Raw genomic sequence first — 18,832 nt, 5'->3', positions numbered from 1 at the left:
AGTGTTCACAACAAATTATCTGACCAGCTCTATCCAAACACTTTTTTGCTCTAAGCAGTCTCAGCAGTTGCCAGAGTTATTCATTAGATGGAGCACCCTGTCAATACTTGCTATTTTTAGATGGTTTCTCCAGCCTTCGTAGGATGGGTTCTTGCTAATATATCTAGGAGTGCACTAAGGATGTGCAAAGTTTGGTTGCATATTAAGAATCAGCACAATATTCTGGGGTGAGCTGTAAATCTCGTCTGGGAATTTTGTTCACTCTTTCTAGGTAAATGGTTTGTTGTAAACTCCAGGGCTGCTATCACGCTTCACTGGTGTGTTTGGAATGAGTTTGCAAGAAGTTAAAAAAATAAAAATGAAGTGAGTAAAAATAGGGAAGAGAAATCAAGTTTTTTCAGCAAACCCTTCACTTTTATTCTTTACTGTTACTAAGACGCTGAGCTAAACAGAGAGCAAAAGAATGCAACACTAGTTCCCAGAAAACCAATACAGCATCACAATACAGTATGTGCTCACTAAACTATCAGTATGATATAATACCATCATAAACACTTTTAAAATAAATCATAACTTCCCAATCCTTTTGCTGTTTTCATCTGCCAACCTTAGCTGCAGAAACTTCTATACCTGCATCATAATTTGTAGAATGCATTCACTGTTACTGAAAATAGCAATGATTTATATCACTTCCAACCACTACAATAAATTCAGATTGAGTACTTGCTATCTGTTTTAACTGAACTACATCACCCACTCCCATTGAAAACAAAATGGGATTTGGAATAGGACCAGGGCAGATGGTGCAAGGCTCTGTTTGCAGAGGATTGGGGTTTCAGGACCTGATGATGCCCCTAATATACACCAGAAGCCAGGTCTGTCTATGCAAAGACCCTTTGCCTCTACATAAGTCCTAATTTCATACTGGCCTACTCAGTTCCCTTAACTTTACAGGTCCAGCACAGCCATGATCCACGGTTTACCATGGTAGCTACTGACCCACCACCCCCTTCTGATAGGGATTGTGGTGATGGTTCTATGACTTGAAGAGACTCCACACAAAAGGTAATAGAGCCACAGACTGCATTACCTTGTGAACATTTCATAAACTGGGGTACCAAGGATGGGTGGGTATGGTGCCTCAGAGACAAAGTAAGATGTATGACCAGATCCTGGTGGGCGACACGCCCAATTAAACTAGTTCCCTTAAGTGTCTTTTACTAGATTCCATAATAAAAATCAAGTGTCAGAGATTAAGGTTTTATTTTACAGAAAGGATGTTAGTATTCCAACAAATACTGAAACAGTTAGAAGCACAATAGTCACATGCTTGAGCTAGTTCTCTCTGCAGCTCCTCAGTTACTGTGTGACAGAGGGTGTTGTATAAATCATTCAAATCCTACAGGAGATAAACAACCATTATGGAAAATATCTACAAGTCAGTCAGTGAAAAACCAATCTTTGTTAGGAATGCAGTGTGGATCCAGGGCTTCATCCTGGCAGGGGGCAGAAAAAGGATAAAAACCATTTCATTTAAATGCCTGAGCTGTCATCTTTTACAACCTGTCAGTCAAGCCAGGAATTATGCAGACTGCCCCTGGTAGGGACATTTCCAGTAATTTGAACAACAAAATAACTATATCTTTTATTTATATCAGTATCGCCAACAGCATTTCAATTCAGACTAAGTATAAATGATGGTTTGAGGTTGCTCTGCACTTTCTAAGAGGCCAACTTTCCACTTCATACAGTAGATGCAATTAAAAGGTTCTCTTTTCCCTTTTTCCTGGAACAAGATAGCTGCTAAACCAGAAAACTTCTTAATTCTTTCTGGTTTCAGAGTAACAGCCGTGTTAGTCTGTATTCACAAAAAGAAAAGGAGGACTTGTGGCACCTTGATGAAGTGAGCTGTAGCTCACGAAAGCTCATGCTCAAATAAATTGGTTAGTCTCTAAGGTGCCACAAGTCCTCCTTTTCTTAATTCTTTCTAGTTTTTTTCCCCTTCCTGTTCAGCTTAAACTTCTGATTTCTGTGATGTGAGTAATGAAAGTGTGAAACCCCACCAGACTACTTTGGATTCTTTTGATAGTTTATGAAAATGTAAAACCTGAAAGTGAAAGGAATGACATACATTTTATACAACAATATTGAAGAAAGAACAGGCAGTGGAATTCTATAATTAAAAAAATGGTTAACTTGCAGGTTAACCAAAAAAAAAAATCAGTTTGATAATAGGTGTCAAACAGAGAGATTGCCTCCCCATCTCTGACTCACCACATCACTGTGCTCATCAGGAATGGGTCAGCTGACCATGGCCACATGTAGAATGCTTTACAAGATTCCTCTGTTCAAGTTTTTTTCCCCCACTAACTCTGGGTTCCAAGAGCCAGGACACTTCACTGATCAATGAGGTTTTCTCCATCTTTTGTGTGTGAAAACTCTGCAAGGGGCTGCTCTTGGTTGTTCCTTATACACCAGTATTTCTCTGAATCCCAATTTAAACCATGCATGCGGTACCCAGATAGCATAGGGATGGATGCCTCGCTAAAGCATGCAAAAAACAAAACAAACAAACAAACAAACAAACAAAAAAGCATCAGAAGCAATCAGTGAGAATTAAATGAAATTTATACCTCAAAGGGGAAAAAAATCATTTTTTTCCCCCCACAGGCAGGAGACTGAGGAGAGTTCTTGGCTGGAAATATACAAGATGCAAGCCTTTGAGGTTGGGCTCCAAGCTAAGACAACCAAATGGATCAAAGGCTGTGTCCAAGATATAGGCTGTGTCTTATCTTCTGAATATTTTGTATACTAAAAAATTTACAAGAAGGAGTTGATAAAAATATTGCTGTTATAGTACAATTAATTTAAAAAAATTAAAAAGCAGTACATGATTTAAAAAAAAAAACCCACTGTGTCTCCTTGATTGGTAATTGCTGTACTTGGCTTGTTATTTGCTATGCATTAGCTGGGTTCAGATGTTATCAGCAGAGCTCTGGAAAAGATCACCAGTTGTGCTGTATCAGCGTTTGTTCTCCCAGCGCCCCATATATACCAACAGATTTTCAGAGCCATTCTTAGTTGCTGATCCTGACGCTGAAACGTCTAATCTAAGGCCAACAATCAGGATGTCACAGACACTTCAGTCTTTCCCTCTAGAATGAGAGAGGGACAGCAGCATCTCTCTGGATATGGACCAGACAGTACCACACCTTAAATTATATTACAATAATATTGTTGACTGCATGAAGAAGCCATTACATTGAAAGATACCTTAATACTATTTTAGACTTTATTTTTATAAGAGAGCGAAGAAAAGACAAAATAGACAAATACACTGTTACTCTACAGAGCTAATAGCAACACTGCCTGCTTCAGATGGATACACCTCTCCACTGCTGTCCTTTTTGAACTTCTCCGCTCAGCTTGTATCGGGGTTTGACTGAGAAATACATTTTCATTTTGCTATGATCATTTTCCTGGAGTCTTCGGGATTATTGAAATTGAATGATATGGAGATGATTCAAATGATATTTTCCTCCAGAATCCAAATGTTTCAAAAGAGAATCATTAAATTCTGACAAAGACAAAGGTTTTACCTGCACATATTATCTAGGGGTCGGGCGTACACAAGACAAAAACCTTGAGACACACGTAGTAACTCTTCCTCTGCAGCTAATACAGAAAATTTAATAATTTTATTTCACACAGTCTTTCAGAAAGCTAGAAAACTTCTGTCGAACACTAGATTTCTATGTGAATTAAAAAATCTGGAAAGATCATCAGATTAGAGTAGTGGATATTACATGCATAAACCAGCGTGGGTTCAGGGCACACCAGCCGTTTTTCCACTATCTGGATGTCTGCAAACATTTTAAAATGGCTTTTCTGGTGTAGTTTGAATTTCGAGATTGACAGCTCACTGTGGGAAATTACATGGTTAAAGTTTCATGAGATTTTTCTTGTTCCCTGATTGACTGTGCCTACCACAAGTGCCTGGGAGGGCTATAGAATCTATTTTCATTTAGTCAGAGGAATAGATTGCAATTAGTATGCAACGTATTTAAAAAATAGGATAGACCCAAATTCCCCTCCTTACTCCTCCATCCTATGTGCCTGGTAGATGTTACAATAGTATATTTTCAATGGGTTTGTCACATTCTGACGTTGTTGTGATGTTCTCAAGGCACCCAGGACTGAGAGTCACTTTGTTACCCACTGCCTCCAGCATGAGAGAGCCTTGACTTGTGGTGACTGAGTGTTAACTCTCTAATACCATCAGCATTTCAGCCACTCAGTCACTCACCTCTGGACCATGCCACACCTGTCTATGCCTTGCAGGTTAACCAGAGGCACACTCCAGTCCTTGAGTTCCCTTGAAGCATTCCCCTGTGCTATCCAGCCCCTGACAGTGGCTACTCTCAGAAATCCCAGATCCTCTGCCCCCAAAGGAAATTGTATCCCAGTTTACTAGTGTCACCTTTAACCATTGCTCTTGCATAATACGCAGCACCACAGCACTTGTGATGAAGGTTTATTTAGCTAAGAACAGAGATTCCACTAGGAAGAAGAGAGACTGATGGAAAACAAATGGTTACAATACAAAACAAAATCATGAAGCATGAATTAGGGCCTGCATTTTATTAAGAGTTACCTTTTGTATCTAATAAAGTATGTTCCCCCCACAAAAACAGTTCAGTCTCTTGCAGAGCTGACTGGCTTTACAGGAACCAGGAGTCAATTTTTCATGAAAAACACCTTCTCTCAACAGGATGTCTCCTCAGTGAGTGGATCCACAGTCCCTTTCCCCGCTCTGTTATACTGAAACAGTTTTCTGTCTCTATTCAAGGCAGGGTGAACTCCTGTCTGTCAAAATGTCCTTTTATTTTTTAAACCTCCCAGTGGTTTTTGATTGTTTCCAGTTGTCTTTGCTAGGTTTCCATTGAGTGTTCTGGGATGGGACAGTGGTAGGTAACTTAGCCTTGCTTTACATCAGCAGCTAGCCTGGAAGGGTTAACAACTCCTTCCTGCATAAATAGGTCATCACCTAGGAATATTACTCCCTGGTGACTCCTTTTAACCTTAAGTACACAATGGCATAAACATCAATGTAGTTACATTATTCCTTAAATATTAGCTCTGCACAAATCATGCCATGATTATGAACATCTATAACTTGCAAGTTTTCAATAGAGACCTTATGTGTTACCCTACATGAACAAATACCTTGTAAGCAACTGAGACAAGAGTTGTTTGCAAAGAACAGGGGGCCCTTTGCCAAGAGGCCTATGTGTCACCACAATCTTCCCTCCTTTATAATTGTTGCTTCTGAACAGCAGGCATAGACCCCAATTCAGCACGTACTTATGTGAACAGGAATGGATTTAATCCTGTGCTTAAAGTGAATCGGGGTCAACGTGAGGAAATATCTAAAAACAAATAAAGGTTTTTTTCGTAAAGAAACACTGTTGCGTCAAATTTGACCCACATTTTAGGTTTTGTAAAGAGAAGCTTTTACAAAATAGACCATTAGAAATGTTGGAGATTAAAAAAAAAATCATTTGGCATCATTATTAATTTTGTGTATAACAGATGTTCCACTGCAGCACATGAATGCAAAGTGTTATATTAACATTTTAGATCAGATTAAATTTCATTTTGAAGAGCTTCACACTGTTCTGTATACTCTCCCTTCCAAACCATCATCTCAAGCATATTTTATCCTTCACTTGTGCTGCTTCGGGATATGGGATTCTCCAGACAAGTCCTTTACAGGATTTTTTAAAAATTTTCTAAGTGTCATGAATAATCTAGCCCTTCATGTATAATAGTGCTCCTATAAAATGTAAAAGTAATTGCACAGGTTGTGGTAAATATTTAATATACTAAAAGCAAAATATTACTGGCTTGTCATTCTCTTGAAAGAACTCATATTTGAAATCCTGTGTGAAAGTCTACAGAAAAGGATATGTCTCTAATACATTGTTTTTAACGAGTGAAGGAAATGGAATTTAAAATGCTGGCAGAGTTCGTTGGAACCATTTTCATGTTCTCTGTGTATATAAAATCTCCCCACTGTATTTTCCCCTGCATGCATCCGATGAAGTGAGCTGTAGCTCACGAAAGCTTATGCTCAAATAAATTTGTTAGTCTCTAAGGTGCCACAAGTACTCCTTTTCTTTTTGCGGATACAGACTAACACGGCTGCTACTCTGAAACCTGTTATTATGCAAGGCACTGAATTTAGCCATATGGAGTGGAAATCTATCAACTTCATGAAAAAACTCGTACAGATACAGACAGACATCATCTTCCTTTCCAAATGCAAACAGATGGACATCATACCAAAAGGACGGAAGGTAAAAAATCCATTACAATCTACATACCACACAGACTATGCTGACAAATTGTGCCACACGCTCTCAAAGAAACTGCGGAACCACCTGATCAAAATCCTCTACAGCAAACAGGGAAAGATTAAGATTGAGCTCTCAAACCTGGATACTCTCATAAAAAACCAACCTTCCACACAAACTTCCTCGTGGCTGAACTTTACAAAAACTAGACAAGCCATTTACAACACACACTTTGCTTCTCTACAAAGAAAAAGGACACTAAACTATCTAAACTACTACATGCCACAAGGGGCCATAACAATGCCATCCACAGCCTCAGAAACAACTCTGACATCATAATCAAAAAGGCTGACAAAGGAGGTGCTGTCGTCATCATGAATAGGTCGGAATATGAACAAGAGGCTGCTAGGCAGCTCTCCAACACCACATTCTACAAGCCATTACCCTCTGATCCCACTGAGGTTTACCAAAAGAAACCACACCATCTGCTCAAGAAACTCCCTGAAAAAGCACAAGAACAAATCCACACAGACACACCCCTAGAACCCCGACCAGGGGTATTCTGCTACCCAAGATCCATAAACCTGGAAATCCTGGATGCCCCATCTTCTCAGGCATTGGCACCCTGACAGCAGGATTGTCTGGCTATGTAGACTCCCTCCTCAGGCCCTATGCTACCAGCACTCCCAGCTATCTTAGAGACACCACTGACTTCCTGAGGAAACTAAAATCCATCGGTGATCTTCCTGAAAACACCATCCTAGCCACTATGGATGTAGAAGCCCTCTACACCAACATTTCACACAAAGATGGACTCCAAGCCATCAGGAACAGTATCCCCGATAATGTCACGGCAAACCTGGTGGCTGAACTTTGTGACTTTGTCCTCACCCATAACTATTTCACATTTGGGGACAATGTCTACCTTGGTATCAGTGGCACTGCTATCGGTACCCGCATAGCCCCACAGTATACCAACATGGCTGACTTAGAACAATGCTTCCTCAGCTCTCGTCCCCTAATGCCCCTACTCTACTTGCGCTACATTGATGACATCTTCATCATCTGGACCCATGGAAAAGAAGCCCTTGAGGAATTCCACCATGATTTCAACATTTTCCATCCCACCATCAACCTCAGCCTGGACCAGTCCACACAAGAGATCCACTTCCTGGACACTACGGTGCTAATAAGCGATGGTCACATAAACAACAATCTATACCAGAAACCTACTGACTTCTATGCTTACCTACATGCCTCCAGCTTTCATCCAGACCACACCACACGATCCATTGTCTACAGCCAAGCTCTACGATACAACCGCATTTGCTCCAACCCCTCAGACAGACACAAACACCTATAAGATCTCTATCAAGAATTCTTACAACTACAGTACCCACCTGCTGAAGTGAAGAAACAGATTGACAGAGCCAGAAGAGTACCCAGAAGTTACCTACCACAGGACAGGCCCAACAAAGATAATAACAGAACACCACTAGCCATCACCTTCAACCCCAACTAAAATCTCTCCAACGCATCATCAAGGGTCTACAATCTATCCTGAAGGACGACCCATCACTCTCACAGATCTTGAGAGACAGACCAGGCCTCGCTTACAGACAGCCCCCAACCTGAAGCAAATACTCACCAGCAACCACACACCACACAACAGAACCACTAACCCAGGAACCTCTCCTTGCAACAAAGCCCGTTGCCAACTGTGTCCACATATCTATTCAGGGGACACCATCATAGGGCCTAATCACATGAGCCAGACTATCAGAAGCTCGTTCACCTGCACATCTACCAATGTGATATATGTCATCATGTGCCAGCAATGCCCCTCTGCCATGTACATTGGCCAAACCGGACAGTCTCTACGTAAAAGAATAAATGGACACAAATCAGATGTCAAGAATTATAACATTCAAAAACCAGTCGGAGAACACTTTAATCTCTTTGGTCACTCGATTACAGACCTAAAAGTGGCAATTCTTCAACAAAAAAACTTCAAAACCAGACTCCAACGAGAGACTGCTTAATTGGAATTAATTTGCAAACTGGACACAATTAATTTAGGCTTGAATATGGACAGGGAGTGGATGTGTCATTACACAAAGTAAAACTATTTCCCCATGTTTATTCCCCCAACCCCACCCAACTGTAAAACTCAGTAAAACTGAGAATGTGCCAACAGAGGGAAGAGGCATTCTAGTGGTACATGAGAGGAAAATTAAGAGCTAACGAGCAATCAATTAATGGTCATTGTAAGTGAGATAGAATAGTAACTGGATATGCACCCTAGAAGTTCATGACCTGAAGAATGTGTCATTTAATGTCTTCAGGGACATTCTCATACTGATTAAAATGATAAATATTTAAAATATGGGGGGGAGGGGAATCAGTAAAAAATGTTGACATGGATATTAAAGTCTCCATAAAGGCCTGTTTTTGTTATTCACAGAATAAAAGATGGAAAAGATCATTCAGTCTTCCTACCCATTCAGAATTAGCTATTTTCTAATATTTTCTCGGGTTTTTGTTGTTGTTTTTTAAACTGTGTGGTTTTAAGTACCCCAACCTATGAAATTTGCACAACTTGCCTTTGGAAATTATTCAACACCTTAATACATCTCCCTGCAGGGAATACTTCCTAATAGTCTAAATTTCTTAATTTCATCCCATTAATCCTATTCCTCCATGTACTATCTTCCCTTCTGGGTGTTCACACAACTCAGATATTTTAAGTATTCTCATAACTCTGCCACATCCCAATTTTGTCCCATAGCCAAACACATATACATATTTGACTATTTAAATTGTCCTCCATAAGCCAATTATTTTAGCCACACTGCCCTGAATTAAGTGTGGTGTTGCTCTTTTCTCCAATTTGTCAATATATTTTTGGCAATGTGCTATCCAGGATTGAACGTAGTATTCCAGTTATGTTTGTACTAGATCTGTAGGACTGTGGATAAGTAAACAAGATGTCCCCAGGAAAAGGAAATCCTGTCTCTCAGTCTTTAGGGCATCAGATTACTATAGGAGTGTTGCCTGAGTAAGGACTGCAGGGTTGGGCACCAAACAGAAAATGTTTTATGGGAAGAAGATTCCCAGAAACATAAATGAAAAGAAATAAAAGCTCAAAAATAAAAAGAGGAATTGCAGAACCCAAAAGAGAATAACTGTACAAACAACTACATATTTCAAGAGGTGCAAAATGGCTGGCAGTCAGTGCATAAAAGTTTCTATAAACATTTAAAATAAAAATAAAGAAGATATTTAACAGGAAGCTGTTGAGTTTGAAAGCCAGTTCAAGCACAAATAAATATAGTATTACCAGATGTGCCTGTTACTTTGGGGTATGCTCATTTATTAGGGTTACTCTTCTGGGGGGGAGGGGCCGGTTCTGTAATTCTATTAATGTACTGCTTATGTCACTTGTGTGTTCATATGGAGCTCTACTCCTTCCTTCTGCAAGTCCCCTCCCAATGGAGCTATCCTGCATGAGCTAGGTTCCCCAGGACTGGGTTCCTCCAGCCCTAGATCCAGATGAACACGTGTGCGCATGTGCACACACACACTCTCTCTCTCTTTCACAGACCAAGTCTGAGCAGACTGGGTCAATCAGCACTCTCAAGCTGACTCCCTTATATGCTCCTGTACTCAATGGGCTGGGTCAAGCAGTACTTTCAGCTGCCACCCTTATATGCCACAGGTTTAACATGTCCCTATCCCCACTTTCGCGTCACAATTGTACTGGTAGTAACCCACTTTTCTTCCAGGGAGCTCACAATACAATTAGACTGCTTCAGTATTTTGGATACCAATCAAGGATTCATTACTAGAATTGGTCGGATAACTGCTGAGCTGGGTGTGTGTAGGTGTAGGTTTATTAACATCTGGAGCAGAGATCCACCATGATGCAGTGCTTCCCTGCCTTTCTGGTCCCAGAGTTCAGTGTGGTTCTCTGTTCTACATTCTGAATGCAAATTGAGATGTCTTAATCTTGTCACCCTTGTCAGGAGGACTCTAGGTGTATCTCCTAATGCCTTTCACTGCTCTCTGCAAGTCTTTTCTCTAATTGGTTTTGGTTCAAGCAGAGACTGGTGTCTGTCGGTGTGTCAGGGGGGTGTCTTTCATGAGTCAGACAGGCTAGATACTGCACCCTGGTTTCCCCAAGAACGCAGAACTGACTGGTATCAACAGCATCCATGAAAAAAAAGTCCAAAAGATAATTAAAAAGAAAAATATTTTCACTTCAGTTCAAGAGATAACAGCATGGTTTGAATAAGGTTTCTATCCCAAAGCATCGTCCTCCAAGCTGAGTCAAAAGTATTAGCATAAACATACACACACACACACACACACACGATTGCTGGAGCTACAGTGAAATGGGTTAATCAGAGTTTTTCTCATGCTTATCATACTAATTTTTGCTTGCATTTTTTATAAAACATTTAAAATATCTTTCCTGTACCAATCTAAGAGCTCTCCGAACTGAACAGAGCAGCTTTATATAGAGCTAAAGAAACTAAGAACAGAAAGAACTGGAGGAAGACTGAGGAAAATTAAGCAAGAACAACGAAGTACCCTTGACAAAGCTAAGTAATATTCTGAGGGCCAGAGGTTGATAACATATCTAAAAAAATACTACAGTCATTTCAAAGCTATAGAAATTAAACTACTGTCTGTGTGTGGGGAAAAAATTAGTGTGTATGGGGTGAAGGTCTTCAGGCTGAAAAATGTACTTTAATTAAAATTAAAGACTTTCACCCACTTAAAGTCAAAGAAAATAAACTCATTAAAATAGTAGTAGACGTCTTCCCAAACCCATAGGAAATACTCCCAGGCAAAAACCCTAAAGATGGAATTAAGTTTGTAAAATACTTTATTATAAGGTTGTAATAATATAAACAAGAAAACAAAATACCCGGAGTCACAGAACTCAAAGTGAAGATTATACTGTTTAAAACAATCTAAGTATTTGAGTATGGAAATTCATAAGTATAGCTCACCAAATAGCCTTAACTCTGACGCTGAATCATTGCTCACTATACTCCCATTGGCTCCAATAGGACTACTTAGCTTGCTTTCAGCTAAGTGTGTGCTTAACTTTTTTGCATTTCAGAGCTGAGTGTTCACCACAGTGCAAGACAGAGCCCCATGATGTATATTCAGGATTAAATCCTGGCCCTTGTTTACCTGAGGTTATAGGAATGAAGGATGGGTAATTTACAAATACTGCATGTGACTGTTATTGAGGTAGTTATTGTATGGTTATGTTGAGTTATTGGAATATTTACTGTATGTACACGCTTGGGAAATAAGCAGAAAGACAACCCAATGACTCCAGATAAGCAGCTTCCTGGGGTTCATTAAGAGACAATATCTGAGCAATGAGCTGTGAACATCTGACTTCTAAGCTCCAGCATTATTACAAGATTTGTTTGCTCAGACTGCAAACCCAAAGATCAAAATGACTACATACAGTTCCACTCCATGTCCGGAGGTAAGAGTCAGAAAATTGAGGAACAGACTAACACAAAAACAGATTGACCCTGCTGGGGGTCTGAGGCAGTGAAGAATTCCTAATCTTCCAACGCATGATGATAAACCATAGGTAAGATAAAACAATAGAAGGGCTACATGCATGTCTAAAAGCCTTTTCTTTTATGTTATGCTTTGTTCCTACTGTTAAGATTACTCTGGTTTATAAAGGGTATTTTGAGTCACTGTATTTACCACTGGTCACAACTCTTGAAGGAAAATGGTATGTACCTGAACCTAGTCAGACCTATTGGGTAGAGCTGGTGAAGTACTTTGTTGGAAAATGATTTCTTGAAAATGAAACTTATCAGTTTTGACAAAACTTTTGTAGGGAAGGTTTCTCAGGTCCAGGGTAGTATTTCTGGTCAGAGAGCGAGAGACCCCAGAACAGCCAAGAGCCTGGTGGTCAAGGCACTCATCTGGGAGACCTTTCTCTGAATCAGGCAAAGCATGGATTTAACCTGGGTTTTCCACCTCCCAACTTAGGTGCCCTAATCACCAAACCGTAGAGTCAGTCTCTTGCTCAGTCCCAATGAATATTTAATTATTGATACAAAGTGGAACAGTTCCAACCTGGGTCACCCACATCCCAGATGAATACCTAGCCACCAAACAACTGGTTGTTGTGGTCTGTCTCTCTCTCTTTCATGAAAAAAATTGAAGGATCTCTGTTTTGTACTAATGCAAAATGGAACAAAATTTCAAAACTGAATTTTTTCCATGAAGAAGAAGTTTTTTGTTTTGTTTTTTTAAAATATGACCAGGCCTATTGTTAGGGTAAGCACAATTGACACATAGGGTTCTGTAGCCTAGAATCCAGTATGAGAATGGGACAATCGAGGGATTACACCCCAGAAAAGCTAAGGTCACAAGGCCTCATATCTGTGGAGTGCACTCAGAGAGGCCCAAGAAGGGGTCTGAGGTGCAGCTACCACTGTAACTATTACAATAGATCTAAGTAAACTCCGATTTCTAAACCCTACGTATACATTTGTAAAATTGGGATTTACTGTTATATAAAAATGGATGTGATTATCTTATGTTGCAGTCTCTCCATCCTTCTAGAGGCTATGCAGACATAGGATAAGTTCTGTCAGATGGTTCAGGTGAATAAGGGAAGTATTGTGCAGTATTACAATCATGGGATAGTGAACGAGAAAGGAGTGGAGTGCGTCACCCACATGGAATGGTAGATCTGAAAGAGTGCTGTCTCTGGAATGTATATGAAAAAAAGAAATGAGATGTCAGTGTTTCTCATGCTTAGTGTATGGGCAGGTTGATATGTACATGGTTTTCCTTCCATTACTGTTCTACAAAGTGCAGGTCACCATTCAGATGCAGATGTGTATTTATAATACAGGAACTAAGGTTTTGTGGCTGTGGTATCACAGTAAGGCAGCACAAAAGCTGAGTGTAAAAAGCATGTTGGCAAATATGTAAAAAGATGTGCACTGAATTAAGCTCAAAGTTATAGACATTGCTTCCCAAATAACCTTAAGTTTCCAGACCTTCCTGCCTTTCAAATATTTTTTTAAATTTTTTAAAGTAACTAAATAATTCTAATAAGGTATTTTAAGAAATAGCTACAAATGTATGATTTTAACAAGATATTAGATTATTTTGTCTATGAATTTCCTAAGATTTTTTATAAGGAAGGAAAACAATTTCATATAAAGCTTTTAATTCTCAACCAAATATTTCAATTATATGACAATTACCTTAAGTAGCATCTCTTTGTCCTCTGTCTGGACTGTAGCAAACTGTCTTCAAAACTCTACTTGTGCACTTCTTAAATTTCTTCAAGACTTTAAGAGTAGTTTCAGAGATTAGCACTCTGCCCTACTCCCCTCCCATATACATACCACAAATGGTTAGTACAACAGAACACAAGAAAGGAGAGTTTTGAAAGCAAAAAAGTCTTCTCTTTTTTTTTCCAAAAAGGTTTGTCCAATTATCGTCAAACTCCTGCTCAAAATTCCCCTTTGGCAGGAGACTATCAATGAGACATATCTAATTTTCATAAAGTGAAATCTTTCTGTGTAAGAGCAGATAGGTCAAAATCAGGCTAGTTTTATAAAGCTAATTATAGTCTTACTGATGGAGTCTCTGCCACAGCTCCATGATAATAGAACAATTCTCACAGCTGAAGAGTGCAAAGTAAAAGCTGGAATGAAGATTAAAGAAATTAGATTTAAAAACTTCTTTTGGCAGGAGATAAACAATAATAATCATGAACCCTCTAAAGGTTAAAGGAAAGATGATAAAACATGAACCCTTTGCATTCATACCTGAAAAGAGAAAATACAGACTTTTTTTTACAAAGACAAAATAAATACTTTTAACACAAACTAAAATAAGTCTCATCACTCAGGGCTAAGCCTTTTGATGTAAATAAATATATTTATATATAGTACAACACATTGTGTCAGGTTAAAAGAGGTTTCTCATGCAAGGCTGCAGAGAACTAATTAAACAGCCTTAAGGTCTGAAAGAAAGAAAAAAACACAGACAGACAAGAAACTATTAGGCTCCCAAAGTGCTGGAGATCAAAATCTAGTCACCCACCTTGATGATAATGATGATGAAAAAACCCTAATGATATTTTGCTCACCAGCCTAAACAATTACTTACCCTGAGTAAGGAAGTAACATTTTTCATGGCTCTACTAAAGATCATAAGCTTGATTTCCCAAGTATTGGGGAACAGAAGAGCAGAAATTATGTGCAATATTCAGGAAGCAGCATCTAAAGTTGCAGAAATGTTGTCATCTAAAAAAAGGTTAAGGTGCCTCCAGTGTCATTCCATTTACACCTGCCTGCACCTGCTAAAGAGGGATGTGGAATTCAGTGCTCTGGATGCAGCTCACACCTTGGTGCAGCAGGGATGACATTATGCACCACAGTTCCTGAATCAGGGGCTGCAGCACAGATGTTCAGTCTAGCCAGTTTAATCCACATGTCTAAGTAATTATAAGGCCACTAACACTATAGTATCTGATCATCTCAAATATTAATTACTTCATCCTCCTCACAATACCCCATGGGGCTAGTACTATGAGCTCTATTTTAAAGATGAAGCACTAAAGCCCAGAGGCCTACTCCATCTCCTACTAAAGCAATGTGATATTTGCCATTTACTTCAATGGGTGTAGCACCAGACTACAGCTGTCTAGCTATTGGCTAAACACAGACATTCAATGGAAGTGTGCCCTTAGCATTGTATCTAAGCAAGTTAGCTATGTGTATTTCAATGGAGTGTGTTGTCTGTATCAGCTGTGTATATATTCATCTCCTGTTTTCCATTAAGTTCCTGATTTCAATCAGTGCACACTCATTTCCCTCTTTGAGTATGGGTATGTCTGCAACTGGGAGGCTAACTGGTTGATTGCAAGACACATACACCTACACATACCTGAGCTAGCTTTGAGCTAGTTAGATCAAAGCTAGCTCAAGTAACAATAGCAGTACAGCTGCAGCACAATGGGGGGCTGTACAAACTAGTCCCACCTACCCAGGAACATGAGTACATACTCAAGCGGCTACCAGACTTGCTGCCACAGCTTCACTATAATTATTCAAGCTGGCTTTGATTGACACATGTGGCTATCACACCTCCCAGTTGCAGTGTAGACATACCCTTTGAATCTACAGCAGTCCAGTGTACAAGCTGTATTTTGCTGAGTACCCACATAGGAGAATCTCAAAACATTAGACCTACATGCTCCTTTCTGCCTTTTGACAACATCTGTGTGGTTTTGGCCACTGGCCTCAATGTCTTACCTGACACTTTTCACTCCAAGCCTAATCATTCAGCAAATACCAAATAAAACCATGTGCTGAGTTGTGCATGTTTGATGGCACAACCTAGTGGCATCCCCCAGAGCAGACTCCTCTGAACTCTGGTTGCCTGTTTGACTACCAGACGGAAGTGCACACCTCTTTAACCTGTTTTTGTCTGACCTTTGCTATGCAGCTATTACTTCTCTATGCAGCTCAATTTTCAACAGTCTGAATCTAACTTTTATAGCTGGCTTCAGTTGTGTCTTAATTGCCTGTGACACTCCTCCTGTGCTGTGCAGGCCTAGGCTTTGATTTTGCTTTTACGCTGTCCAACTGGTGTCTCAAGACAAAGCAGGGGTTGCATTTTTGAGACTATTCGAAACCTGCTTTGTGTGTGTGTCTGTCTCTCTGTCTCTGTGGTTTAGAGACTATCATTCTCCTCACATTCTTCATGCTACTTGATGTAGGGTATAAGTGCACAATAGCTTTGCATTCTTCACAGGAAATGCAGAACTGCCATATTTCCATCCATCCCTGTCCCAGCCCCTTTCATTTAGACAAGTTATTTTCCCACACATATGCCCAGCCCTTCCAGCACTATCCCCTTCTCACATCAGTTACATCTGCTAAGCCAGCTCCAAATCCCATAAAGGCACATTCTATCCCTCAGCCTCATCTGCTCAGTATTTTTCATCACCCAGACAATGGCATGGTGACTCACGCCCCAGATCCACTAGCTCTGAATTTTGTGCTCTCTCTCTCTCTCTCTCTCTCTCTGTGGAAGTATAAAGAACTAAATTCAATGTCTACAGAAACCTGAGCAAAAAATGAAAAGGTCATCTTTATATTACATTTCTCCCCTTCCTCTCCAGCTCCCTAAAGCCCAATTTATCACAGAGAAAAAACTAAACTTATGACTGCCAAAGAGATTTTGCTGTATTAACCCCAGTTTCATATGGCAGAGCAATCATGTCTCTTTAACCGTCAACATTACAGCTCTGTGCAAGTGTACATTTCCGCTTTGTACATTCTTTGGGTGAATTTTGACCCATCTCCATAGCTGCAGATGGTCCAGTCTGGTGCTTCTGCTACATCAGTGATGAGAAGAAGTTAGTGAAGTTGTATTCTGCAACTCCTTCTGGTGTTCTGGGTGGGCTTGGAAGTGACAGGGGCACAGGAAGCATGTTCACAAACTACAGGGATCTGCTGGCCACAAACTCTGCATAGGAGGCACAGCAGACCACAAGCTCATGGACAGCAGTAGCTGGAGACAATCTATTAAAATGCTCTGCATTGTGGGGAGAGAGTTCAGTCCCTGCCTCTGTTCCCACGTTGGTGCTTGCGCAAAACCCCATTTCTTTGGGCTTTTCAGGGATAACATGAATCTACCTGTACACCAGAGTTCAAACTCCTTATACTCAGTTTTTGATATACATAGCTTACTATCTGCCATGCTTAAATGCAACATAAAATATGGTCAGGGTAAAATAGAATAGGGCCTTTCATGTATCTCACCTTTTTCATTCTGTAGAATTCCAGATTCCTTGCTGGGATGTCCTGATGGAAGGGTTATAGTGAAAAAAGAATACTACAGCTTCCACTGATACCATCCTACAACCTGACAAACTTTATTTAAACCACATTTAAATGAAGTTTTATGAGACTTGAAGTAACACCAGGATTGTAATTCTCAAATGGTTCACAATAATGGTGGAAAACAAGGTCATAAATGGTTACCCTCATTTCCACCTGTATTGCCAGCTTTTGCTTACAGTTCTGCTCTCTTTGCTTCTCTATGTGCAGAAAGCACTGCAGGTTCTCTCTCTAGTTCCCTATCCAGCAAAGAAAAATAACTGGATACTGACTGAGGTAGTGATAGTTCTGGGACTGGATCATTCTGCTGACAAAAAGGAGATTAAAATCCTGCTCCTGCAAAGTGAAGAACACCTGCTGCTAGATCTTAGTTGTCTTCATTGAATGCTGAAGGTGTGCTGCACTTTGCAGGAGAAAGGCCTAAATTTAAATTCCTTCTTACACAGTGGGAATTAAAGATGTAGCAGGTCATACCACTGTTTCACCAATCTTTTCTCTTGCTCCAAGGACTGTTTCCTTAATCAGTTTATAAACATACACATGAGAGAGAATCTGCCTAAGTACTTGTATGCTCCCATATCACCATGAGTATCCATTAAGTACTTAAAAATAGCCATAACAATCTCTCTCTGTGTTCTCAACCTGTAAAAGAAATAGCTTAATCAAATTTGGTTTTAATTAGTGTGAGAGTGGCTGTGTGTCTGTGCAAAGGCTTACTGAAAACCAGGTCAGAGAGGTGAGTTTCACTTTTCTTTCTTAATGTTCCCAGTATACTGAGGCTTGGGGTTGTTATGGACCTGTGGGAGCTCCATAATCTAAATCCAGCTCCTGTGAAAGCTGACTCTCCTTAACTCATTTGTTCACAGTCTCCTGGTTCTGGCAGAACACAGCTGTTCAATTTCAGGACAGACCTTTCACAGGCTCTGTATTCAATGAGGAACCAGAACAGAGAGTGGAGTAACATGATGAGGTTCTCATGGTGTATTGTGTTGCTCTGAAGGACAGCTGTTATTTGTACCACTTTTTCAGACTGCATGGCTTTGTTCCTAGATATGAGGAGTCAATAATGAAGCCTGCAGGTCACAAATGCAAGGATCACTGCAGACCCGTTCGGAGTTCGCTAAGATGACATTCAATCTTCTAGCCAGTTGCAGATAGAAGTGGGTGGTTTTTTGCTTCTGGGGCTATTTGGGCATCAAGTAGCACTAAGGCTGCAGACTGACTTAACAACCCAAGCTCAGACATTTTGGCTAGTGGAGAAGATTATGGAAAACCCAAGGTCTTCCCTGGTCCTACCAGCACCACTCCATTTTTGCCTGGATTCAGTGCTAGCTGGCAATGGGGCACAGTTACATACTGGGAAGGACTCATCTTATTAGAAACATTAGTGTAGCAATGTGACCACTGATAGTCTCTCAACTACCCCCTAGTGAACAGAAGTCATTCTACCAGCCCATGCTTCTCCGAACACTCCATCTCTTCAGGGCCTCTTTAAGAACTCACAGTTTACAAAGTAATTCAAACAATCCCCAGAAATAATCCCATTTATTTAGT

General features: G+C 40.1%; 1 long non-coding RNA gene across 2 annotated transcripts in view; it reads right to left on the bottom strand.

Moving 5' to 3' along the window:
* Window positions 1-18,832, bottom strand: part of LOC141985890 (uncharacterized) — a 225,898-nt gene that overhangs the window by 10,571 nt on the left and 196,495 nt on the right. The window lies entirely within an intron of this gene.

The sequence above is a fragment of the Natator depressus genome, chromosome 4 (genome assembly GCF_965152275.1).
Source record: "Natator depressus isolate rNatDep1 chromosome 4, rNatDep2.hap1, whole genome shotgun sequence".
Taxonomy (NCBI): Eukaryota; Metazoa; Chordata; order Testudines; family Cheloniidae; genus Natator; species Natator depressus.
Note: the sequence above shows the minus strand (reverse complement) of the source record. Positions and strands in the feature narration are given on the sequence as shown.